Here is a 26,321-nt window from a genome sequence, read left to right on the forward strand (position 1 = left end):
AAATTTCCTGACCCTGGTCTCCATTTCACAGCATTCCTGAATACTCTCCCTGTCATAAGAACAAATATTCTTTGTTGCATACACAGACATTTTCAAGCAAATTCTTGAAGCGCTACTTTAAAAAAAAATACCAATTTTGGCATGCTCTTATAAGCAGAGACAAAATAGACATATTGGAGATTCAGTAGCAAGGAGTAAAGCAAATGTAAATCTTATGAAAACAAATATGAAGCTCTGAAAAAATAATATAAGGTAAAATAAGAAATTGGTTAGGAGGTTGAAAGCAATGCACCTAAACAAGATTATATATATATATCTTCACTGAAATGTGGATAGGTAACAAGAGCAATATTTTGAATTTTAAATAATGGATTTTCAAAGAAACAGACAGAAAAATAACAGTGTTTGATGACAATAAAAAGATAATACTATTTGAATTTTTGAAAATATGTTATAATAGTAATGGTAATGTAGTCACTAAATTAAATTTTTAAATAATATTTTAAAATTCCATAAGAAATTTAAATACACACATGCTAGTATCAATTGCTCTGCCAGAAGGAAAGAAAATTAACTGCTAATTTTAATGTTAGAACTGATTTTATAAGTGGGTGTTGATTTAAATGTAACTGAAAATAGCATGGCTATTCTTTATGTGAAAAAATGCTAAACTGTGAGTGAAATGAAAAAATGTATCCTAATGTAATTAACATACATTTACAATGACCACATGATCAGCTCTATTATGTTGTTCCACCTGTGAAACTCAGATATAAGGTAAAGGTGTCAGGTCTAGAGAAAGAAAACCTATGCTTCAGGTTTACCTCTCTAGTTATTACTTTTAGAACTTTAAATAAGTCATTTAATTTCTCTGGTTTGCATCAGCCATTTACTAAAACAGAATAATTGTTCCTTTAGCATGAAGGAACTAATGTATACAGAAACACTTTATAGATTGTACAACACAGAGTAAATATAAGGAAACATACTATTATTATAGTATAAAGCAGATAGGGCTAGTTTTATTCCATCAAGTACTCATTTATTATAATAGATAACACAAAAAAGCTAGTTCCAATTACAATTATTGAATTTTTTTTTTAGTGTTAAGAAGTCTGCTAGAATGTTTTCAATTTTAATTTCAATGTTAAATGTTTTTAACAGATACATGGTGTTAAAAGTATTCTGATTATTTGGTTAATGTTTTTTTGAAATCTAGGTCTACCTACACTTGTAAAAATAAGGAACCAAAGCAATTACTTAAATAAGTCAACAACAAAGGAACTACAGTTTATACATAAAATGGCTTTACTTTCTTATGGAAAGCTGTTTATATGAGTCCATCTAATCTATACATACACACACACACAGACACACATAAACACACACACACACTCTATTTTCCACAGTGCCTTTCACCAATGAAAGCATCTTATGATACATATTAAAATTTTATTATTAACATTTAATGCAGAGAAATAGACAAGTATAAAAGTACTACATTATTTTGAGATAATGCCCATTTGTCAAGTATTTTTATTAAAAATATATCCAGGACTTCCAAAAATATTAATTATTATGACATGGTAAATTTTTTAATACTGTGTACCTAGTCCTAATAAATTTACATATATATCAATTATTTCACTTCACTAAAAAAATAGCCTCAATATCAATCATATTTAGGGTACTTAGCAAGTACTTTCCAGATACATAGTTCAAATTTTATAGCAATTTTAATACTAACATTTTTAAAATTTATGTTACTTGAAGTCAGTCAAGAATTACTATTAGAATTCACTAAAATCTAATCAATATAATTGTCATGACACTACCAAATTTTGTGTTGATATTCATTAAATTAAAACTTTTTTTTGTAACTCTATGGCTTTTAGTTTCTTTATTATCTTCAGCACAAAATTAGATTTTAAGTCATAATCTTAGTATTTTGTTAATCAATTATCCTCTTCAGTCTAAATAAACCCATTTAATTTTTGAATTTTCAGGTAAAGCAGAAATTAGTAACACATTAACAACTCAAAGGAATTGGTATTATTGTTAGAACATGATACACCATTAAGAGAAACACAAGGAAAAATTTTATTAAGAATATATACATTACAAAGAAAAATGGCCAATAGAATTAATAAATATGTATTAGATAAAATATTATTCATAGATGATTGATTGATAACAAAGGCAATTTTGTCCAGGTTTAACCAGGGTAAGAAAAATTATTTCAATAAGGAAAATAATCAACAAGCTCTTGAAAGAAGCTGTATTCTAAGTACCACAGGGATGTTCTCCACCCACTGAGTGTTTACACTCAAAAAGAGGTAACTTTGAAATGGACATACAGAAAGACTCCACAGATCCCAACTATTATTGGATATATTTCAAGAAAACAAAAGTGAATAGAATTAATACTAAAATAATTGAATGCATTTTTCTTCTTACCACAAGAAAAAAAATGACCTCAGTTAAAATAAATTCCTAGAGATTAGTGACCAACTGAGGTTAATGGCCTGAAACTATATTTTAGGCAATTAACTCCACCCAGCCATTCATTAATCCCCAGGAAATACCCAGGTCTACAATTGTTACTGCTTAATTATAACCCAAATGGAACCATGAGAGATGAGAGCATCAATGTGATTGGATAATGTACAAAAATTAAGTTCTCCATTAATACCTTGTATATATCAATCAAAATTGCATCACCCTTTAAAAAATCCATATACCTATATGTCTTTTCCGTTTTCAGTTTATAATAGCAATAATGACTTTGATGCTGGGCATTTTCTTGGAATTAATGGCCAGTGGATGTTAATGGTCCTTGGCTGTACCTTGAGCCATCCGCTCCTCCTTGTTAGTCATTAATCCCTATGAAATGCCCAGCTATTGCTTAATTAACTTTACAATGCAGTTAATGCAGATATGACATGAAAGATTTTTATTTTTAAGCTTCCAAAAAACAAAACTTTCAGCTCAGAAAAGCCTTGTAAAAATCCAGTTTCAGACTTTTTTTTTGGAAACATACATGAAAATAAAGAATTGGGAGGTGATGTCAGCAAGATGGAGGGCTAGGAAATCCCAATACTTATCTCCCCAAGAAAAACCCCCAAAGCAATAAATAAACAACTACAAACTAGAGAAAACAGCTCAGGAAAAGCTCTGGACTACAACAAAACAGAAGCAAAAAAACCCCTTTGTAGCTCTAAAACCAAGGACAGCATCATAGAAAAGCACAGGAAGCCAATTACCTGTGTCACCCCATCCTCCAGTCCAGAGAAGCTTGGAGCCAGGAAGGATAGCCTCAGAGGAATTTCACCTCATGGGGAAAGGAAAGCAGGAGAACCCCAGCAAGACTCACAACTGTGGATTTTTGCAGCCTTTGCTACAGGGGTCTCCCACAGTCTTCACCAATGCTGATGCCACTGACAGAGCTGCCTAGAGTCCACTCACAGCAGTTACTCTTTGTGGCTGGAGCTGTTGCTGGGGTGGGACCTGCCCTCAGGAGTCCCAGTCCCTGCTGTGTCCTGCTATCTGGGATCTGAACACCACAGCACCTTACCACATACAGGAAGGGGACCTGAGCTGCCACTGCTCTATGCCTCACCCCCATTTCAGATCAGGGCTCTGACCTGTCATGGCTGGGAAGTCCTGCCACTGCTCTAAGTCCAGCTCTACTATGGACAATTATATGCCAACAAACTGGATAACCTAGAAGAAATGGATACATTCCTAGAAACACACAACCTATCAAGACTGAAACATGAAGAAATACACAATCTGAACTGAATAATAATGAGTAAGGAGATTGAATCAGGAATCAAAAATCTCTAACCACCAAAAGGTCCAGGACTAGATGGTTTAACTGGTGAATTCCACCAAATATTTAAAGAAGAATGAATGCCAATACTTCTCAAACTCTTCCAAAAAAACTGAACAGAAACTCATCTTAGGAGGACAACATTACCCTGATACCAAAGCCAGATAAGGACACCATTAGAAAATTGTAGACCAATATCTCTGATGAATATTGATTAAAAAAAAAATTCTCAACCAAACATTAGCAAACTGAATTCAACACCACATTAAAAGACTCATTCACCATGATCAAATGGGACTTACCCCTGGGATGCAAGGATCATTCTACATATGCAAATCAATAAATTTGATATACCATATTAATAGAATTAAAGATAAAAATCATTGGATTATCTCAATAGATGCAGAAAAAGCATTTTACAAAACACAATATCTTTTCATAATAAAAAACCCTCTAAACCTGGGTATAAAAGGAAAATGCTTCAATATAATAAACAGCATATATGAAGGATCCACAGCTAATATCACAGTCAACAGTGAAAGGTGGAAAGCTTTTCCTCTAAGATCAGGAGCAAGACAAGGGTGCCTACTCTGACAATTCTCACTCAACATAGTACTAGAAGCCCTAGCTAGAGAGAGAAATCAGGCAAAATAAAGAGATAAAAGGCATCCAAACTGGAATGAAAAAAAGTAAAATTGTCATTATTTACAGATGATATGATATCATATCTAGAAAACCCTAGACTCCACAAAAGAACAGTTAGAACTAATAAATAAAAAATACAGTAAAGTTGTAAGATATAAAATCAACATACAAAAACCATTTGTGTTTTTATACACTAGTAACAAACTATCTGAAAGAGAAATTAAGAAAGCAATCCCATTTACAATAACATCTAAGATAATTCTTAGGAATAAATTTAACCAAGAAGATTTAAGACCTGTAAACTGAAAACTGTAAGATATTGATGAGAGACTGAAGAAAACACAAATAGAAAGATATGCTATGTTCTTGGACTGGAAGAATTAATACTCTGAAAATGTCCATACTACCTAAAGTGACCAACAGATTCAGTGCAATCCCAATCAAAATTCTAATTGCATTTTTCACAAAATTGTTTTAAAAACTACCCTAAAATTTGTACAGAACCACAAAAGGCCCCAAATAGCAAAAGCAATCTTGAGAAATAAGAACAAAGCTGAAGGCATCACACTACCTAATTTCAAACTATGTTACAAAGCTATAGTAATCAAAGCAATAGGTGCTGATATAAAAACAGGCACATAGACCAGTGAAACAGAATAGAAGGCCCAGACATAATCCCCTGCATATATGGTCAAATAATTTTTTTTTTTTTTTTTTTTTTTTGTGGTACGCGGGCCTCTCACTGTTGTGGCCTCTCCCGTTGCGGAGCACAGGCTGCGGATGCATAGGCTCAGCGGCCGTGGCTCACGGGCCCAGCCACTCCATGGCATGTGGGATCTTCCCGGACCGGGGCACGAACCCGTGTCCCCTGAATCAGCAGGTGGACTTTCAACTACTGCACCACCAGGGAAGCCCTGGTCAATTAATTTTTAACAAGGGTGTCAAGTACACACATTGGGGAAAGGACAGACTCTTCAATGAATGGTGCTGGGAAAACTGAATATCCACATGCAAAAGAATGAAACTGCACCCCTATCTTACACCACTCACAAAAATTAACTCAAAATGGATTAAGGACTTAAATATAAAATTCGAAATCATGAAAACAATAGGGAAAAAACTGAACATAGAACCAAAAAATTGGTCTTGGCAATGATTTCAACACCTGCCAATGCAGGGGATACAGGTTTGGGCCTTGGTGCGGGAAGATCCCACATGCCGCAGAGCAACTAAGCCCATGTGCCACAACTACTGAGCCTGCACTCTAGAGCCCATGAGCCACAGCTACTGAAGCCCACGTGCCTAGAGCCCGTGCTCCGCAACAAGAGAAACCACAGCAATGAGAAGCCCGTGCACCGCAACGAGGAGTAGCCCCCACTCGCCGCAACTAGAGAAAGCCCTCATGCAGCAACGAAGACCCAACGCAGCCAAAAATAAATAAATAAATAAATAAAAATTCATTTAAAAAAAAAAACACACAATGAGATCTCACCTCATACATGTTAGGATGGCTGTCATCCAAAACACAAGAGATGACAAATGTTGGTGACTCCATGAAAAAAGGGAAAGTTTATAAATTGTTTGTGGAAATGTAAAATGATATGGCCATTAAGGAAAACAGTAAGGCAGTTCCTCAAAAAATTTAAAAATTGAACTAACATATGATCAAGCAAGGCCACTCCTAAGTATATATCCAAAGGAATTGAAATCAATATCTCAAAGAGATAACCTGCAAGCCCATGTCCATTGCAGCATTTTTTTACAATAGCTAAGACGAGGAAACAGTGTAAATATCCTTCAATGGATGGATAGGGAAAATTCACACACACACACACACACAGATATACACACAATGGAAATTTATTCACCCATAAAAAAGAAGAAAATCTTGCCATTCCCAACAACATGGATAAATCTGGAGGGCATTATGCTAAGTGAAATTAGCCAGAAAAAGACAAACACTGTATGGTATCACTTATATGTGGAATCAGAATGGGAAAAAGTCTGATTTAATAGAGACTGAGAACAGAATGGTGGTTGCCAGGGGTTTGGGAGCTGGGGAATGGGGTGATATAAGTCAAAGGGTACACATTTTCAGATGTAAGAAAAGTAAGTTCTGAGGATCTAATGTTCATCATGTTGACTATAATTTGTATGGTATGCTATACGCGAAATTTACTGAGAATAGATCTTAAGCATTCTCACCACACACACGTTAACTATGTTACCTATGTGGGGTATGGATGTGTTAATTAACTTGTTTTTTGTAATCACTGTACAATGTATATGTATATCAAATAATTGTACACTTTAAATACATATAATTATATTTGTCAATTATTCCTCAATAAAATTAAAAATAGTTAAGAAAGACAAATTTCTTTCTAGTCATGGGACTAGAAAAAAAGGTACAGTTTAATAAAGCTAATTTGTAGTAAAAGATGATGTTAATGTTAAAAAGTGAAATAATTACACTAAAATGATATTATACCTACTTTCCCTTTTCAAAATTTTAATAGAAAAAAAACTGCTAAAATGCAGTTATTTCATTTGCAGCTTTCATAGATTATAAAAATATGATTTTTTCAGTTTTGTACATGTATGGAGAGAATGTTTAGAATTAGGGCTTTAAAAAGTTTTGATCTGGAAAGAACCTAGACATCACTTAGCCCAATGTCTCTTTTACAGATGAGGAAATGAGAAATTCCTAGAGAAGCAAAGTAACTAGCTTGAGTAATGTGGTCGCTGCAGAACAAAAGGGAAGAAGTCTTCTGCCTCCTCTCTCCCAGCTTAGAGCCCTCTCACTTCCTGTGACACTTCGGATGCATGGCTTGCATCCCTACCTATTTGGGGCTTATTACAATAGCTATAGTTCTTCTATACTTGCCAAATGAGCAGCCAGGTTTCTTGAACCTAGTGGGTAATAAGCTGTAATCAAATTTTGCTCTTTTGGAGAGATTATTTTAAGCAAGGTTAAAAAAGATTTGGTTTTAAAAATTATTATATTTCAGTTTACATAGAATTTCAATAGTCTAGCAAGCCTTTTAAACTTTTTCTTTTCTGTTTTCCTGTAGTAAAGATATTTTAGGAGAACCCAAGTAGTAAATGTGTTCAAGTTATTAAGTAACCACAATATGTGTTTTACTGTTAACGTTATTCAAGCAGAATATATATTTAAAGCATTCAAAATTGATCCAAACTGTAATAAAATCCTACCAGTGATTAATAAAATTATTGCTATTTTTTCTCCTTGCAAATCTTAGTTTTGTTTTTTTAATTTGAAGGTTAAATGTTGAAATTAATGAAATTAAAAATTAATTAAAATTAGCTTTAGATTAATTTTTAAAAGATAATTAAGAATGGAAAGGACTGTGGGAAATAATGTATTTCAGACGGCACTTCAGAATAACCTCAACCACCTTCAAGGAAGGAGATCTAGCCCATGGTAAATGATTATCCTAATTCCCTCAGTTACTTATTCTGATGCTTATTTAACATTATTATGTTGGTCAAGCCTAGTTTTTCCACATTAAAACCTTACTGAAATAAGACAAGGAACAGTGTTGTTTTTATGTGAGAACTGTTAAGAAAATCCCCATCCCCTCACCCATGTGCCTTTTTCTCTGTGTGATATGAATCAGAGTTTGCAAACAGATTCCGTGACTGGTAACCACTTATATGTGTCAGAGTAGTTTAAACTTGATAAGTTTTACCACCCATTCTTCCTCAAGAGAAAAAAAGAAATTGCCTTAAATTGTAAGCCTACTATTTTATTAGCCTATTATGGGGGCATTTTTCAATGCTACTAGCAGCTAATTAATGGCACATGCGTATCCATCTCAAACCATCTGGTCTACTAGATGTTGTTGACCAGTGTATCTGTTTTCATGCTGCATATAGTTAAACTTTTTAAGTTAATAAACACTTATGGTAGAAACCTACCTAACTAATCACGTGCTATGGCTCACCTGAGAGCACTTGAGACAGCCCCACTGATGCCTAAAATTAACCCTGGTACATAATTATCGCCTTCAGGAAAGATCAGCTCTATAATATATTATCTTTCCTACAAAATCAAGATCCCTTAAATTATATAGATGAGTGTCCCACATGTACATAACTGGAAAGTTTGGATTGTGTTTTTACCTGTTAAACATATGGCCTGCAAATGTAACAATGTAATATGTATTACTGTTTATTGTGTTTATTAATACACAGATTCTTTTCTAATTTTGCTGATTTCCCTCACAAAAATAACAACCAGAGACTTAAGTTATGAATCTACAATTATATGACTTAAAATTACACATTAAAAAGTGAATGTAGTAAAAAAAAAAAAGTTAATGTTTCTATGAATACAGGTGTCTTGGAGCATAAGATTCCAATGTCTATGATAGAGATATGGAGAAGATTAAATACTTATGCACAAAATTGATGAGCATGTTATTTCACTTTAAACATTTTAGGTTGGGTGAAAATTTTTTGAACAGAGAACCAGAAATAGAGGATAAATCTGAAAATGGGAAGTAATAAATATACTTGGTTGCCAGTGCATCTGATCAAAAAATAGGTACATCACGTATATTATGCTCCACATGTATGCACCTATCTGTGTGTGTGCACACGCGCACACACACACACAGACTCAATCAATTTAAGAGTCATTCTTGAATTTTGAATGGATCATACCACTACTTGCAAATATTATCTTTGCTAATTGGTAAGAGTATCAGAAATCCAGACCCTGATAAAAACTCACTGGCCTATATATTGAACAGAGGTACCTGTCAACCCAAAACTTTTATGAACTATAGTTCACAATAATTATTTTTCAAGTCTTCACAACATACATACTATAATGGGAGACTATTAGCTAAAATGTCCTAATGTAACCTTGATAATACATTCTTTTTAAATACAGGTAAATAAGTATTTTATATTTTAAGAAACAGGTTTCATTTCCTCAATCTTTACACAATTTACGTATCTCACTAAGTGCTCAGCATCTCCATGCTGACTTTATAGTTAATTTTTAAAAAATGGTTTAAACAATCTACTAAAACAGTTCTAAATTGCTTAAATTCTATACTTTGCATTTTCACTCTTTTTTTCAGATCACAGGTAATATTTTATTTTGCTCTTAAAATTAACTATATTAGGGGCATCTGTTTGAATACCGCCTTTTATTTATTTTTTTATACATGCACTCTTTTTTAAATTAATTAATTAATTTGGTTGTGCTGAGTTGTGGCATGTGGGATCTTCGTTGCTCTGAGCAGAGCAGGATATTTCAGTTGTAGCACTCAGGATCTTTTTTTTTAGCTGCAGCATGCGGGATCTAGTTCCCTGACCAGGGATCGAACCCAGGCCCCCTGCATCGGAAGCCCAGAGTCTTAACAACTGGACCACCAGGGAAGTCCCCGGCATTTTACTTTAAATACTGGTTTTCATCTTTTTTTTTTTTTTTTAATAAAATGAGACTAAGTCTAAATGGAGAATTCGTAGACTCCAACTCAACTTTTTTCATCCATTCATTAACTTAAATCAGCCCTTTTCAGTAATTTGGTATTACCTAACTGGTCCTTCCTCTCCTATCAGTTATGCAGTACCAAATTACTGAAGACTTTGAAGCAGAAAAGTGTATATATTCTTACTTGAGGTAATAGTCAATGAAATATTTTTAAGTAAAGGAATTATGTAGAAATCCAATGTTTTTTATTCAAAGGGTTATTTAGAGAAATGAGAATATTTTCTCAGCAAAGCCTACTGCAGTTCTTTAGTTGTGAGTCTATGAAACTCTGGATTGGAATGATAGCCCAAATGGAGATAAAGATACTAGCCTAAGAAATTTTTCAAAGGATGATGGACAAAAAAAGGAAGATGGTCGCACCGAATCAATAACTATAACCATTCTTGTCTGAAGGAATGTTAAAATAGTAGTTTCTTTGGCAGACACGAGAACACAAAATCTTGAGAACAAACCTTGTTTGGGGAGAAAATAAGATTGGTTTAGATTTGTTGAAGTTAACATGATGGGAAACACTTAACTAGAAATATTCAGAGGATAGCTGGAGATGTAGAAAAGAAGCTTGAGTAAAAAATATGAAGATTTTTATAGACAAGACCAGAAAATCAGGAACTTATTCATGTGATCTTTCTGCCTCAAGTCTCAGCCATACTTCAGGGAGCAAAGATCACTCTGTAAATGACTTCTCTTACTGAGATAATACCATATCAAAACATGGTATGTTAAACATAAAATGTTGAACACTGATTTTATGTTAAACATAAAATGTTGAACACTGATTGCTAACAAATAATACCTTTCCTCTGAATTTATTTTTCCTTACAGAAAAATAATGTTTAGTTCACAAACAGCCAGTTTAACATTTTAAACTCACTTTTTAGTGATGAAATGAGTAAAAGAATATGGACTGCCTCAGGTAAATTACCATTTCATCGAAAGTTTCTTTGCATGGTCTTTATTTATTTTATGGGTTTGCATAATAAGGATTCACACACACAGTTTAGTTCTCCTTCCTCTGGGCCGGTTACCTAGCTGTCCTAATCACCCAGTAATTAAAATAAAAACCACTCCAGGTAATTGGCAGTCTTCTCCAATTGAAAACTGGGTAGATAATCATTGTCCCAAGGAAATGCCCCATTCTCATACTGTAATATGAACCACCATCTGTCTATTAAATTAGTCATTATAAAATATTAACATATAAATGACTATTATAGGGGTATTATAAAAGTGGTCCTAGAATTTAATTAATTATTTTTTTTCATTTTGTTGACTCACCAGTTTCTTTCTAGGGAACAATAAGAAAACGTATTCTTGGGCTGATTAGGGAGGAGCAATAACTTTTGTCACGCAACACAGACATGTTTAGAAGGCTTATAATGTCTACCTTTGCTATACAAAGTATTTGCTCTCCAGTGAATAACAAACATTGAACCAAGAAGCCAGAAAAAATTACAAAAAAAAGTTCAATCTATCTATAGAGCTGAGATCTCCCTAATTCTTCATGTAATGCTATGCATTTACTTTCAGGAGAAGTAGAAGGTAAAAGAGGAAAGGAAAGTAAGTTTAAGAAAGCAAACTGGAATCTTAGAAACTGTCCAGTAGGCTAGAAAATCCTGGGAATATACTTGATATATACTGAAGAAATACTCTAAGTTTGTCCTTCCTTAAAGGTTAATTCTATTTGAATGAGAAAAGAGGGAGGAAATTCATAAATATCAACAGACCCTGAAAATAACATTGATAGACATTATGAAGAGGGTAACCTGATTTTCTGCACTGTGTAGAAAGTGTGCTACCACACTGTCTTTGTAGACACACTTTTACATAGCACATAATACCAGCAGCAGTATCTTCAATTACAGAGGACAGAGATATACAGTCACACATTTAATGACACAAAGTAGACAAAAGCAGCATGAATAGACTCTCCTTTTCCAAAGTCAATTCTAGCACTAAAAAACCCTTCCCCCCAAATCCTCTATGATGACTTATCTTGACATCTTGGGGATTTGTGATTTGTCTATTTGCTGGCATGAAATAAGCCTTGTGACATGTATAACTGAATTTGAATGTGGACTGATGATGCTCTAGACAAGGTCAAACCCCAATACACATAAATACTCATCAACTGATTAGGCAGAAATTACTTAAGACACTTAATAAGTCAAACTAGCTCAGTAGCTATCTAACAAATTCAGGGAAAAACAGAATTGCAATGAAAGTGAAAAAAAATTCCCAATCACATACTTCTTTGACAATCACAGAAAATAAGTTATTTTCAGGATTTTGGATTTAGTATGCAAGTACTTATAACAAGGGTAAGACTTTACTCTGGAAACCATACCTGTCTTGAAATATTTACTCTGGTCTAAAGCTGAAAAAATCACTCTCCTCAAACCCTATCATTCACTGCCCAGTACAAAGAAAAGATCAAGTTCAGTCCTGTTTTTTCTTCACAGAAGACTTAGTGATAACAAGATGTCATTATGTTTCAATGTTAAGAGAAACTCAAGAAATCATTTTATGAATCAAGATGAAGAAAGCTTTTAAAATATAAAACTAGGGCTTCCCTGGTGGCGCAGTGGTTGAGAGTCCACCTGCCGATGCAGGGGACACGGGTTCGTGCCCCGGTCCGGGAAGATCCCACGTGCCACGGAGCAGCTGGGCCCGTGAGCCATGGCCACTGAGCCTGCGCGTCCGGAGCCTGTGCTCCACAGCGGGAGAGACCACAACAGTGAGAGGCCCGCATACAGCAAAATATATATATATATATATATATATATATATATATATATATATATATATATATATATATAACTATAAATGAATGATCTAGAACTATATGCAGCCAAGGATCTGGGATCTCTGAAAATTGAACAGAAATATGAATTTTATTAATTTTTTAAAAACACAGTTTTATACTTTCATGTTTAGTTTTAATATGATTTTTTTCTCCTCTAGATTCTTTTATGTAGAAGGAGAAGTAACAGGTAAATCATGTTATTTCTGTTAAAGAAGAGTTGTACTTTTCTAAAAGTGGATTCTCATGGATTATTTATACAGTAAGTCCCATGACATTAAAGTATGCAGCACATTTTTCTTCTTTATGAATATATAACTGTAATTATATTAGATTTTAAATGATTTGAATAAACAAGATACAAAAATATTAAAATTAAAAGAGAGATACGTTATCATAGGATAGACATTAGAGAAATGATAGGCTCTTTAGATAGACAGATAGATATATAGACAGATATGAATGTAGAAATAGATACACATATACATACACACTTCCTATAGACTTGTATGTTTGTGTTGTGTAGGTTGAAACCTAAGCCCCAGTGTGATGATAGGTCCTTTGATAAGTGATGATTAGGTCATGAGGGTGAATTCCTCATGAATGGGATTGATCCCTTATAAAAGAGACCCCAGAGAGCTCCCTCACTTCTTCTGCCATGTGAAGACATAAGGAGAAGATGGCCAACTCTGAACCAGTAAGTGGGCTCTCAGCAGACACAATATCTGCTGGCACCTTGATCTTGGACTTTCTAGCCTCTAGAACTAAGAGAAATAAACTTTGTTGTTTAAGCCACCCAGTCTCTGATATTCTGTTATAGCAGCCCAAAAGGACTAAGACTATATATAGTTTTACTCTTCTAATTACCCTAAAGGTTTTTAATTTCCTTCCTTATCAAATTCAACCAAGAAGCAAATTTATTCAGCTAAAAACCTTCAAAGTTAGCATCTACTGCCTGAAAAGAAAACCAAGTAAACATTGAGTTTGTGTCCTATCTGCCCCCAAATTTAGCTCTGCTGCATAAATATTTATGTATTCATTTGCTTTGGACAGCTACTAAAATGTACAATTTTCTTGGACTGCTATGGCTTATACATAAAATAATTCCTTTTTAAAAATTACTTTGGTATTGAACTAAGCTAATGTTTGATGAAATCATATTTATTACAGACCATTATAGAATATATAACTTAACAATAAAAATTAAAACTATCATTTTCAAGTGTTTCTAATGTTCCTTGCATCGTGCTAAGCACTTTATACACATTATATCATTTAATCTTTAACAATCCTGTGCAGTAGGTGTTATTTTCCAATTCTATCATTCAGTATACTCTGGCAAATAGAAGATTAATAATTTTCCCAGGGTTACATAGCTTATAACTGGCTGAGCTACATTTTATCTTAAGACTGACTGACCTCGAATTTAAATCTCTCTCCACCATAACAGAGAATCTCCCCAATTAAGGTTCCTAGAGGCTGCTGGCTGTTTACCAAAGCCACTTCTAAGCACACAGCTTGAACATATTTCCCTTGGAGTTGGGTATATCAATGAATTAAATCCTAGCCAAGAGAATATGGGCAAAAATAGTGTATGCCACTTTCAGGTTTGGCTCATAGAAACTTTTCACATGCAACCTTCCATTCTATTCTCCCCCATCTGGCTGCAGACATCAACCAGGACACACTGACAACCATATGAAGATGGTAGGACCCTACACAGAAGTTCAACCAGAAACATCTTCACTGAATTGTTATGCAAAGGGAAATAAACCCTATTGAGTTAAGCCACTATTACATAAGGGTTTTATGTTCTATCAGCCGGTATTACCCTAACTAATACAAGTTATGTCATCTTGTATTACCCAATCAAAATATGATTTTGACTCGTTTTTAATAAAAACCATTCAATTAAACATATTAAACATTAAAATTTATTTCCTGACAGTCTAAACTTTGCCCTGATAACATCCAGTGAGAGTATGACCTCTTCTCCTACTGAAAAACACAGATGTTAAGTAAAAATGGTAACTTGAAGACGAAGTCCAAATGAACTGCAGTTTATCACTTCAAAAGCAAATAGCATCCAAATGCAGTTTTGAAATGATGTCTAGATACTTTTTATAGCAAACTTCAGGTGTCACGGATAATAAATGAATCATTTATTTGATGCACATAATACTTTAAAGAAAACAGTGTAAGCCCCCAAAGGAAAAAAGCAACAGCATACTCAGAAGCATTTCATCATTTGAAGTTGATATAACAATGCTGACAAGTACAAAAGATACCTACTTTGTTCTGTCATGCCGTATCATGTTGTAGAAAACACAAAGCATTATGTGACCTTTAGAGAAACAGCCAAAAAGTAGCTTGCTTTGTGATGCTTAACGCGGTATTTTTGAATTTTTGAAGGCCTTGATTTTTACCAATTGTGGACAAAGTTATGTCCTGGGGGATCTCAGGCATGAAGAGAAAAGAATGCTGATGCATGAAGCAAGTGTAAGGGGAAAGACTGAGAGGAAAATTTACTGCTTCTGGAAAACAAAACTAGTTGTTAAGTATCTATGTGTATGTTGGCTCCTTGAAATGTCCCATCTAATAAATATTAGTTCCGAAACTGGCCTATATATATGTATATTGGCCATGGTTGGCATTGGACCATATGGAGATACTCTCCTAATCCATTTTTTATACTCTTTTTTCAAGTATTCACTACTTTTCATGCTCCTCTCTGACTGTGACACTACTACTGCAACAGCCCCAAATTCTAGTCCCATCAAACTTCCATATATACAAGGTCCTCGGAGATTGGAAAATGGTACATATAACTGATAGAAGGTTATTGAGTCTTACTTTTAGATAAGCATCACTACTTCCAAAAATCAAAGCTATGTTTTACTAGGCACTTCTCCTAGGGTTAACTTCTTACCTCAAAGGAATAACTAATAGAAACAATTTCAGCCCTCTAGGTTAGTATTCCTTAAAGTAAATTTACAGATAATATGCATTGGAATTACCTGAAGATGTATAGCTTAATCTCCAAAGTAAGCATTAAAAATAATACAGAAAAGTATACTGAAAAAGCCTATAGAGGAGAGAGAATAATAATAATAATGTGACACAAGTAATGAAGTCCTTTGTTTCTGACCCAAGAGTCTCATTTCTTCTGACACCATCTATGACACAGTAGCAGGCTACTTATTAGCATGTAAGCAGGGTAAAATCAAATCTTAGAGCAAACATATATTATTAAATAGAAATCAAGTTTGGTTAACTTTAATGTCATCAAACTGACCAGTTAATGTATAAGGACAAACTATTAAACATAATTTACTTATGGACTTATGGACTGTGTCATAATTTGGTAGTCACATTTTATGAGTCATTTATTCTACAGATAAAAATTTTAAATTTCTTATATCTTTGTCAAATTCAAAGCTCTCTAAAAAGGAGCTAATGTCACAATATATATGTGTATCAAGTCATCATGTTGTACACCTTAAAATTATACATTATATGTCAATTATATCTCAATAAAGGTGGGAAAAATAAAAAGTAGCTAAATGCTTATATCAAAGGCATAAGGTTCTTCATATACTTAATCAAAGGATCATATCATTAACACAGACAGCTGGAATACTACTAGAGAACCCAAGACCACCATAAATTTAATGTTCTAAATAATATGTGGAGTCTAGGAGTATCTATTGATAAATATACATTTTCAGAATATATATATATGGTTATCACAGTGGGTAATGACCCTAATTTCAGCATTCTTGAACATTTTCTTTGGTAGACTTTCTAAAATGGCTCTTAAAATTCACATTGGAAATTATGCTGTCTTCCCTCAAGCACTTTCTTGAGCTTTAAAAAAATGAGTATATACCAAACGTAAGGTAGATAGCTAGTGGGAAGCAGCCGCATAGCACAGGGAGATCAGCTCGGTGCTTTGTGACTGCCTGGAGGGGTGGGATAGGGAGGGTGGGAGGGAGATGCAAAAAGGAGGGGATATGGGAACATATGTATATGTATAACTGATTAAATTTGTTATAAAGCAAAAAAAAATGAGTATATTTCTGTAACAGTATTGCTTTCATTGAATCTCCAAGTTTCTTCTTTTTTGTCATCTGCCAATTCCAACAATCAACTGCTTCTTCACTTTCAAGCCTGCCAAAAACCTCTGAAAAAACTTTTGTCTTTGAATTAATGTGACAATTATTTATTTTCTAATATCCTTAGGTCTTGCATCATTTCTTGTTATTCCTTTCCATATATGCTGAAATTCTAGTTCCTTCTTCCTAAAGTTTCTCTTTCTAGAATATTTCCCTAAAAGTAGAAGCTGGAAGGAGCCTACATAAAACTCCCCTCATAGTATTTTGCTAATCTCTTTGGAAATGATGATAAATAAGTAATTATCTAAAAGCCCCATTCTCCAAGCATAATGAGTCCAAAGCAAATAACTGCAAATTTTTTAAAATCTCAGAGTGAAAATATTTAGAAATAAGTGAAACTAGGAAGTTTACCGTTTCATACTGTGTTGTTACAATTTCTTTTTTATTGTGACATATAATTTGCCATGTGCTTTTCATAAAATTGCTTTCTTACATAAATAATACTAAGGTCTTTACTAATAGTAATGGGGTCAAATTCTGTTGATGTTATTATTGGTCAACATTCAAATATATTCCTCAGTCTGGCATCGTAAAAGACTAATAATCTTAACATGTTTCTTAAATTTGTTTTATAAAAATAATTGCATAGCATTCAGTGATCCATTATCATGAATCAACACTATTAGAATTATTTGTAAATAATTTACCTCAAATAAGCTTATGTTCCATATTCCTAATATGGAGTATCACAATGGGAAGAAATATGTGTAGCTTTAAAGTCAGACAAATATGAATTTAAATACTGCATTGACTATTGACTAATTATGTAAGGTTAGGTAAATTACTGTCCTCTAAACATCCTCATTTATTCATTGGCAGCATGTGGATAAAAAATCCTACTATGCAGGATGTTTTTCAGATTCAGAAATATTTTATGCAAAGCATCTATCACAGAGCCTGGTATATAGTATATGTTCCAAAAATAGTGAAAAATTGTTGTTACTCATACTACAAATTGATTATTAGGTGAGGTAGAAGTTGTTGACATATGCATATGACTTTCATTTTCAATAGAGATCATCTGTTCCTAATTAAGTAGTTTACTAAATTTGGGATCTTTAGACTACTTTCAGTGCTTAATTAACAACTAGTTAATAATGAAATATCCCAAGAATTTGTTACCAAATATTATCATGTAGCATGTGGTTACAAAAACCTTTAAAATGTTAACATTATTATATGTGGAATCTAAAAAAAAAGGGTACAAATGAACTTATCTAGAAAACAGAAATAGAGTTACAGATATAGAAAACAAACTTATGGTTACCAGGGGGTAAGGGAGGGAGGGATAAATTGGGAGATTGAGAGTGACATATATACACTACTAATTATAAAATAGATAACTAATAAGGACCTACTGTATACCACAGGGAACTCTACTCTGTAATGGCCTATATGGGAAAAGAATCTAAAAAGGACTGAATATATGTATATGTATAACTGATTCACTTTGCTGTACACCTGAAACTAACAACATTGTAAATCAACTATACTCCAACAAAATTTTTTTAAAAGTAACATTAAATAAACTTTTAACATTTCTATAATGAGAAACATTTTAAATCTGAAGAGACATGCCATAACTATCTCAGTTCACTTTACTCTCAATGTATTTATTTACATATACAGTTACTTACATAACAACTACTAGACATGACACAAAAGTATTATCATTTAGCTATAGGTAAGATGATTTTATAACTTCTACCATTTAATAGATTAATTCAATAATAAATTTGGTTAATTTCCAATATGACTATTGTGTAATATAAATAAAACTGAAGTGTACAGAAGTCAACATGTTTATATAAACTACAGAAGTAATAAACTGGTTTGGCCAGGTACAGAAGAAAGGAGAAAAGTCTTTAAACGTAGGTCATTTTACAGATTAAGATCTTAGTGACCTTATCACCTCACATCTCAATGGTTCTAAGTTGTAAACAGGATTTGGTTAAAGGGTTTTTCATAATCAATGGTACTATTTGTTAAGACATTTAAAAGTTACAGGAGAAACAAATTTTAATGCAACATTATAGCATGGTAGGAATGGAATGTTACCAGGCTATGAAACTCCTTAACTAGCAGGAGACTACAGTCTATATTCAGTCTCCATTGTCACAACTCTTTCAGACATGGATTCTCTAACACTAACAGATCCCTAATGTTTCCTTTAGACTTACCTATTTCTTCCTAATGGCCATACAGGGAGTCAACTTAAAGTAAGGAGGAAGACATTTGAATGAATCTGCCACCTTTATAGTTGACCAAGTAAGTCAGGGCGTTGCATTTGAACATTTAGGGTTTCTATCAGTTAAAATAGTTTAGCTGTAAATGACTTAAAAATATGAGATTTAATTTCTTACATATAGGAGGTCCAGAGATAGAGATATTCCAGGGTTGGTTCAGGGACTTGACATTTGTCATTGAGAATCCAAGTGTTTCCTGTCTTTTACTTTGCCTTTGGACTCATTGATGACTTCACCTGGAATCACAGGATGAACTGCCACAATTCCAGGTGTCACATGCCAATATGATGACATCTAGCCAAAAAAAAGGGAGTGTTTCCCCTGTGTCTCTCTTTCCATTGATGAATCTTTTCCTTAAAGCCTGTCAGACTTCCCTTTTCAGTGACCAGAATTCTATCCCATTTTCATAGTTGAATGGGATGGGAAATGAAATGGTGATAACTAGTTTACACTAATTATGATTTTTCCCCCAGGGACGGGGGACAACTCAACCAAATTTTACTTGAAATACCCACTAGTCATTCCTATCCCCATGTCTTTGGTGTCAGGGGAAATTTGACTTAAATCCCCACTCATATCTTTCTTATGAACTCTTACAATTATGCAACTACTTAACCTCTCTGAATATCAGCTTTCTTTCTGACAGATATAGATGTATATATAGGATATATGTAACAATACAAATATGATGTATTTTTAAAGGTCTCTATTGTCAGATATATAAGGATAATTTCTGTAGAAATACCCAGCACAGAGCCTGATACATGGTAGAAGCCAATGAATATCATTTTAATCTGTTTTCTTTAATCTGTAGGTCCTCCTCATTTCCCTCCTTCCTATAACCAAAGCCCAATAATGTTCCAAGGAGTATAGCCTAAATTTGATTCTCTCTCCAAAATGTTCAAGTCTAGAAAATCTTTTACTTGGTACTTTAATATTTCATTCTACATATTCCACTATGTCTTAAATATCAGGGTTACCAAATACTAGTTTATTTGAATAGTGGATCATGTACCCTGATTATCACACACACACATACACACACATACATTCTTTATTAAATGATAAATTCTGTAAATCAAATCAGCATATAAACCCTACCAATTATTTTAAGAAAGGGAGAAATAGAATAAGCAAGCCCCTAGTTGGATATAAAAAGTTCCTTGTGAAATGCGTCTCTACATTTTCAGTCTCAACCTTTGCCCACCCCTGAACATGTTTATGCTTTAATCACACTGAATTAATTGTTCACTGTACTTTCCATGGTAATTTCCAGCTTCTTTAAATCTATTATTACACGTTCCTCTGTCTGGAACATCCTCTTCACCATTCTTCATTTGACTCATTCTTGTTCATCTTCATGACTCATTTCAGAAAACATCTCCCCCCAAAAAAAATCTTTCCGACTTCCAGGTTGGGCTAAACATGCTTCTTTTTCATTTCAGAGCACCTTTTGCTTACCATTTATCATAAAATACTGAAGGCAGCTATTTTTGCATCTGATTTCTTCACTAGATTCTTTGACATATTCCTGATATAATTCCTGGGACAGAATTAACCACTCAATAAATGTGCATTGAATAAAATTAAATAAATTTGTTTTGTAGATTCAGCACTCCGAAATGGAATATTAAAGATAAAGCTTCTTGGGTTGGAGCCCTGGTCCCAGAAGATCCCACATGCCGTGGAGCGACTAAGCCCGTGAGCCACAACTACTGAGCCCATGTGCCACAGCCAGTGAAGCCCACGCGCTTAGAGCCTGTGCTCTGCAGTAGGAGAAGCCACTGCAGTGAAAAGCCCGCGAACCGCAACGAAGAGAGGCCCCCGCTCGCTGCAACTAGAGAAGGCCCACTCCTGGCAAAGAAGACCCAATGCAGCCAAAAATAAATAATAATAAATAAAATAAATATTAAAAAATCTTAAATAAAGTAGCCTTCTCTGTCAAAAAAAAGATAAAGCTTCTTATATAAATCAGTGTGATAATTTTTAAAAGAGCATTAAAAATTATCACCTAAAAAGATTTTTATATAAAAAATACAATAATGTTTCTCAAGTACTTACCATGAGCAAATGTCACACTAACTGCTTTATACATGTTTTCCTACATAATCATTGAAACACCCTTGGGAAGAAATATTTTAAGTATTTTTTCCCATTTTAAAGATGTGGATACTTTTTTTTTTTTTTTTTTTTTTTTTTGCGGTACACGGGCCTCTCACCGTTGTGGCCTCTCACGTTGCGGAGTACAGGCTCCGGACGCGCAGGCTCAGCGGCCATGGCTCACGGGTCCAGCCGCTCCGCGGCATGTGGGATCTTCCCGGACTAGGGCACGAACCCGTATCCCCTGCATTGGCAGGCGGACTCTCAACCACTACGCCACCAGGGAAGCCCAAGATGTGGATACTTTTTAAAAAAATTTTTATTGGAGTACGATTGCTTTACAATGTTGTGTTAGTTTCTGTTGTGCAATGAAGCGAATCAGCTATATGAATACCTATATCCCCTCCCTCTTGTACCTCCCTCCCACCCCACACCCCATCCCACCCATCTAGGTCATCACAGAACACCGAGCTGAGCTTCCTGTGCTTTATAGCTTGTTCCCACTGATCTCACAGCTAGCAAGTCCCAAACCTGGAACTTGAACTCAGGTTTGTTGACCTAAAGCTCATGTTTTAGTTATTTTCCTCTAGAACGAGACCATTCTCCATGTTACCTTACTGGTTACCCATTCTTAATTGAAAATGGTCTCAGAAAGCACCAAGACAATTAAACTTTATAGTAAAACAAACAAAAATAATAATAATCACTTCTACAGATATAAGACAACAGAACATTTTATTCCAACTAACTTCTCCCTTTATTTAAATTCATGATTGTTCACAGTCAACAGCAACTGTGTAGACTTAATGCACTAAAACTGTTAAAACATGCTTTGCTGCACTGTGATAAAACCTCCTAATTACTGACAACACATTTCCTTAAATAAAATGTCCAATTTTTAATGTTGTCTAATGGTACTGTCTCCTCCCTCTTAAAACAGAATTTTAATGACTACATTTGCTACAAAGAAAGTTAGACAGGTGCTCAAAAGCAATGATATCTACATTTATTAAATTTTCACTTTATTGTTTAAATACTACGCTTGTTTACATAATTTTCATCATTACTCAACTGCATTAGTTTTCATACACACCCATGAAACATTATATACCTACACCAAATCTAGTAATATGTGTTAAAAATCACTGCTGCATTTAGAAGTAACCTGAGGCATAAAAAAATAGGAAAAAAGCAACAACAAAAGTTGAGTCACCTAAATGTGTTACTGTAAATATTTCATGAATATTGGAAGATCAACAGTTTCCCATATAACTTTCCCAGGCTGCTGCTGAAGATGGTGGAGGGTCAGGTCCTGGTGCTCAATGGCCAAGGCCATCTCCTGGGCTGCCTGGCAGCCACCATGGCCAAGCAGGTGCTTCTGGGCAGAAAGGTGGTGGTTGTGCAGCTGTGAGGGCATCAGCATTTCTGGCAATTTCTACAGAAGCAAGTTGAAGTACCTGGCCTTCCTCTGCAAGCGGATGCGGCCCCTACCACTTCCGAGCCCCCAGCCGCATCTTCTGGTGGACAGGGCAAGGCATGTTTCCCCATAGGACCAAGCGAGGCCAGGCCGCTCGGGACTTCCTCAAGGTGTTTGATATGATCCCACCACCCTATGACAAGAAACAGTGGATGGTGGTTCCTGCCGCCCTCAAGGTTGTGCATCTGAAGCCTGTGTGGAAGTTTGCCTACCTAGGGCGGCTGCCTCGTGAGGTTGGCTGGAAGTACCAGGCAGTAACAGCTACCCTGGAGGAGAAGAGAAAGAAGTCCAAGATTCACTACCAGAAAAAGAAGCAGCTCCTGAGGTTACGGAAGCAGGCCAAAAAGAACATAGAGAAGAAAACTGACAAATTCACAGAGGTCCTCAAGACCCATGGATTCCTAGTCTGAGTGCAATAAAACTGTTTATTCTTTAAAAAAAAAAAAAAAACCTTCCAGTATAGGGGACAAAAACTGTGGAAATATTTTTTAAACGAGTATATAATATTTTATTTCAAGATATATTTAGTAAACATTCATTTATTTATATACTGGAAAATATAAAATGATAAAAAAGAAATAACTGCAACTTCAGAAGAAAATTTTAGCCTATACAAAGGAAAAGAAAATAAATGCTTTTGAATATATGTGTGACTAAGGCAAATCACTTCTGTCTCTGTGTCTTAAATTTATTTTCTGTAAAATAAAATACCTGGAAAAAATTATCATTTTAAGAATTCTACCTCCAGCCAACAATTCCAAATCTCATATATACTAGAAACAGAGCAAACATTAAAATGCATTTAACATGGTAATCTGCAACCTCAGTAGAGTGTGATGAATTTACATGTGTTTGTTTATAAAATCACCCAGAGCTTCTGAGTATCTGAAGTGTTGTTGTTACTGATGTTCTTTTGTGGATGGCAAGTATATTAAATCCTACAGCCCTGACTTTCTTACTGATTGAAATAAACCAATTGTGGAGCCAGGGCCAAATATCCTTGGTCTTTGTACATCGGGCTGTCTGTTCCCACTGCTGTGTAATGTCTGTTAGGTGTTGGACAAATGAATGGCTAGGCAGAATGTACAAATAAGTACAACTGACTGAATCCCATTGAAGTATGTTTGCATGATTTCCATAAATTTCAATGTGACATAAGTCTAAGCAGAGGCTTTAATTTCAGGCCCACAATCACAAATTTTTCTATATTCTTTGTGTAACATCTGTTGAAAATCTTAGAATAACTGGGAATCACAGTTAAAAATCTAAATTACCAAATCATTTACATTTTTTAAATTGAGAATGAATTTAAAGCTCTTAGTTTTAGTTTGTTCTATAACATATGATTTATATTTTTCTTTATTAAACATTTCAATGTTCACCTTTTTTTTTTTTTTTTTTTTAAGAAAGAGTAGAGTACAATGTGAAGAAAATGATATTCTCAGGTTTTGAATTAGAAAAGCTTAAACACATATTGCCATTCTGGTCCAAAAACTGTATTTGTTCTCAATGCATCATTATGTTCAATTAATAAATTTTTTTCAGTATAATATTTTGCGAATTGATGAAAACTTAACAGAAAAATATGTAGAATTCAGGGAGATGGCAACACACTCTTTATGATGTATCCACTACACCATTATTATCAACGACTATCTGAATGTTTAGAGTACAAGGTGTTTACCTGCAGTGTGTTGAGTGGTAAATTCAACATAGTAAATACAGTCAGTGTAAACTTCCTCTTATTAGCATGAGAGTGACTACAATCCAAGGTCGGTTCTGTCCTTCCATTCGCTTTTCTTCTCTCTCCAGCCATGGAAATAGAGCTCAGTTATTTCTGCATGGATGCAAAGTGAATGAAGCTGTCATTTCTCCTTGCAGTGCTATTTATTACAGGTCACTGACATAATACAGCTATTTTTTTAATTAAAAAAAGTTATATAGCATTATCTCACTTACTCGGGTATTTGAGAGGAATGTGCAGAGTGTTATTTATTTATACAGAAATCTGCCAACCGAGAGACATCATCTTGCTTTGAGGGGCCTCCTGCTGGCAAACTGAGCAGCCCTGTTATTATAAGAATTAAAACGCTGCACACTGTATGGAAGAAAACATAACACAATCCTATAGTGTGAAGCTGTCTGGATTTTCAACCTGTAAAAATATATTATTCCAATAAGGACAAAACTTAGAAAACTTCAAAGTGTATCACAAATTGGGATTACCTATGTAGTTTCATTGTTCTCAGCTATGAGATACATACATTATACATATTTAATGCACAGTTATTATGCATAATATGACAACATCAGACCTACTTTGGTCATAAACCAGGCTAAGGCACTAATACATTGATAAGGAATTGACTTTCTAGATAAGCACAACTCAGTTTGCAGTCTGAGAGACAGTGTCTATGTCTACAAAAATAATCTTAGAAAACAGAATTCTAGTCATTATCTCTGATCTCAACTACAGATATGACAGCAATTAGTTCTTCCTGAATAATGCCCTCACTGCAAATTACATTTAAAACTAAATGTTACTTCTCACTTACACATTACATAATTTCATCTCAGAATTTCCCAAAACCCACCTAAGAGTCCTGGGAAATAACTGAACGTTTAATAGCATCAGGGCTAATAAATATACTTCAACATTTTCATACTTGTAAAAACTACAGAGCGTAACACAATGCATTAAGAGAATTGCAGTGATTCATGGAACCAATGAGAATCAAAATATTTGTGTAAAAATAAATATTTGGGGCGCTACAAGTCTCCGGTAGGTACCATTTTGATCCTTGTCATGAAGGACAACTTTGGAAATTCACTTACATTTCATTATCTCTAAAAAGTTGAGTGAATAGAGAGCTCAAGTTGTTACATGAATTAGTTCATAGTTGAAATACTATATAGGAATAGGAGGGAGAACTGGCAAAAAGGAATTAACTACTGTGCTGAGGTAATATCTGCTAGCCTAGCCTCTAACTCCTGCTGGAGAAACAGTGATCACGGGAGGGGGTGGGGGGGAATATAAGGTCTTAGGACACGAATAGTTGCATGTCAAGCCCTAATCCTAGAGAAGATTTCTTTCACAAGTACTGAGACTATTCCAAATAGGGATCACAGTCAAAAGGGACAGCTGTTTATGACCTCCTCTGAAAATAGTTATTTGGGACTACCACTGCTGCCTTTCTTGCATGTTCCCAAAATCATGTGCACTGATGCTCCTAATCAAGATTTCTAGTGGAGAGGAATGAAAAACCTATAAAACCAGTTTTCCTAAATTTTATTTCTCAAAGTGCAAATAAATCCAGAGAAGCTTGCTATCCTTCCCTTAGCAATATAATGTAGTATAGATCATTCATCCCTGAATGATTTTTAAAAGTACAATAAATGCTACTCATATTTTAACATTTTATTACTATTAGAAACATAAGAAATATGATTTAAACTATGAGTTACAAGGAGTTTTATGTCATATAGGTATACCAAAATTTAATCAAACAATGTATA

General features: G+C 34.3%; 1 protein-coding gene and 1 pseudogene across 3 annotated transcripts in view; one reads left to right on the plus strand and one right to left on the minus strand.

Annotated features, from left to right (window-relative positions):
• The window catches only part of ERBB4 (erb-b2 receptor tyrosine kinase 4), a gene marked incomplete at both ends in the record, with an annotated part of 1,145,028 nt that overhangs the window by 1,099,082 nt on the left and 19,625 nt on the right, over positions 1-26,321 (minus strand). The window lies entirely within an intron of this gene.
• Positions 22,623-23,466, plus strand: LOC308621629 (large ribosomal subunit protein uL13-like; annotated as a pseudogene). Its single transcript has one exon. The product of its transcript is annotated as a large ribosomal subunit protein uL13-like (transcript).

This window comes from Mesoplodon bidens, assembly GCF_964165515.1.
Source record: "Mesoplodon bidens genome assembly, chromosome: 8".
NCBI lineage: Eukaryota > Metazoa > Chordata > Mammalia > Artiodactyla > Ziphiidae > Mesoplodon > Mesoplodon bidens.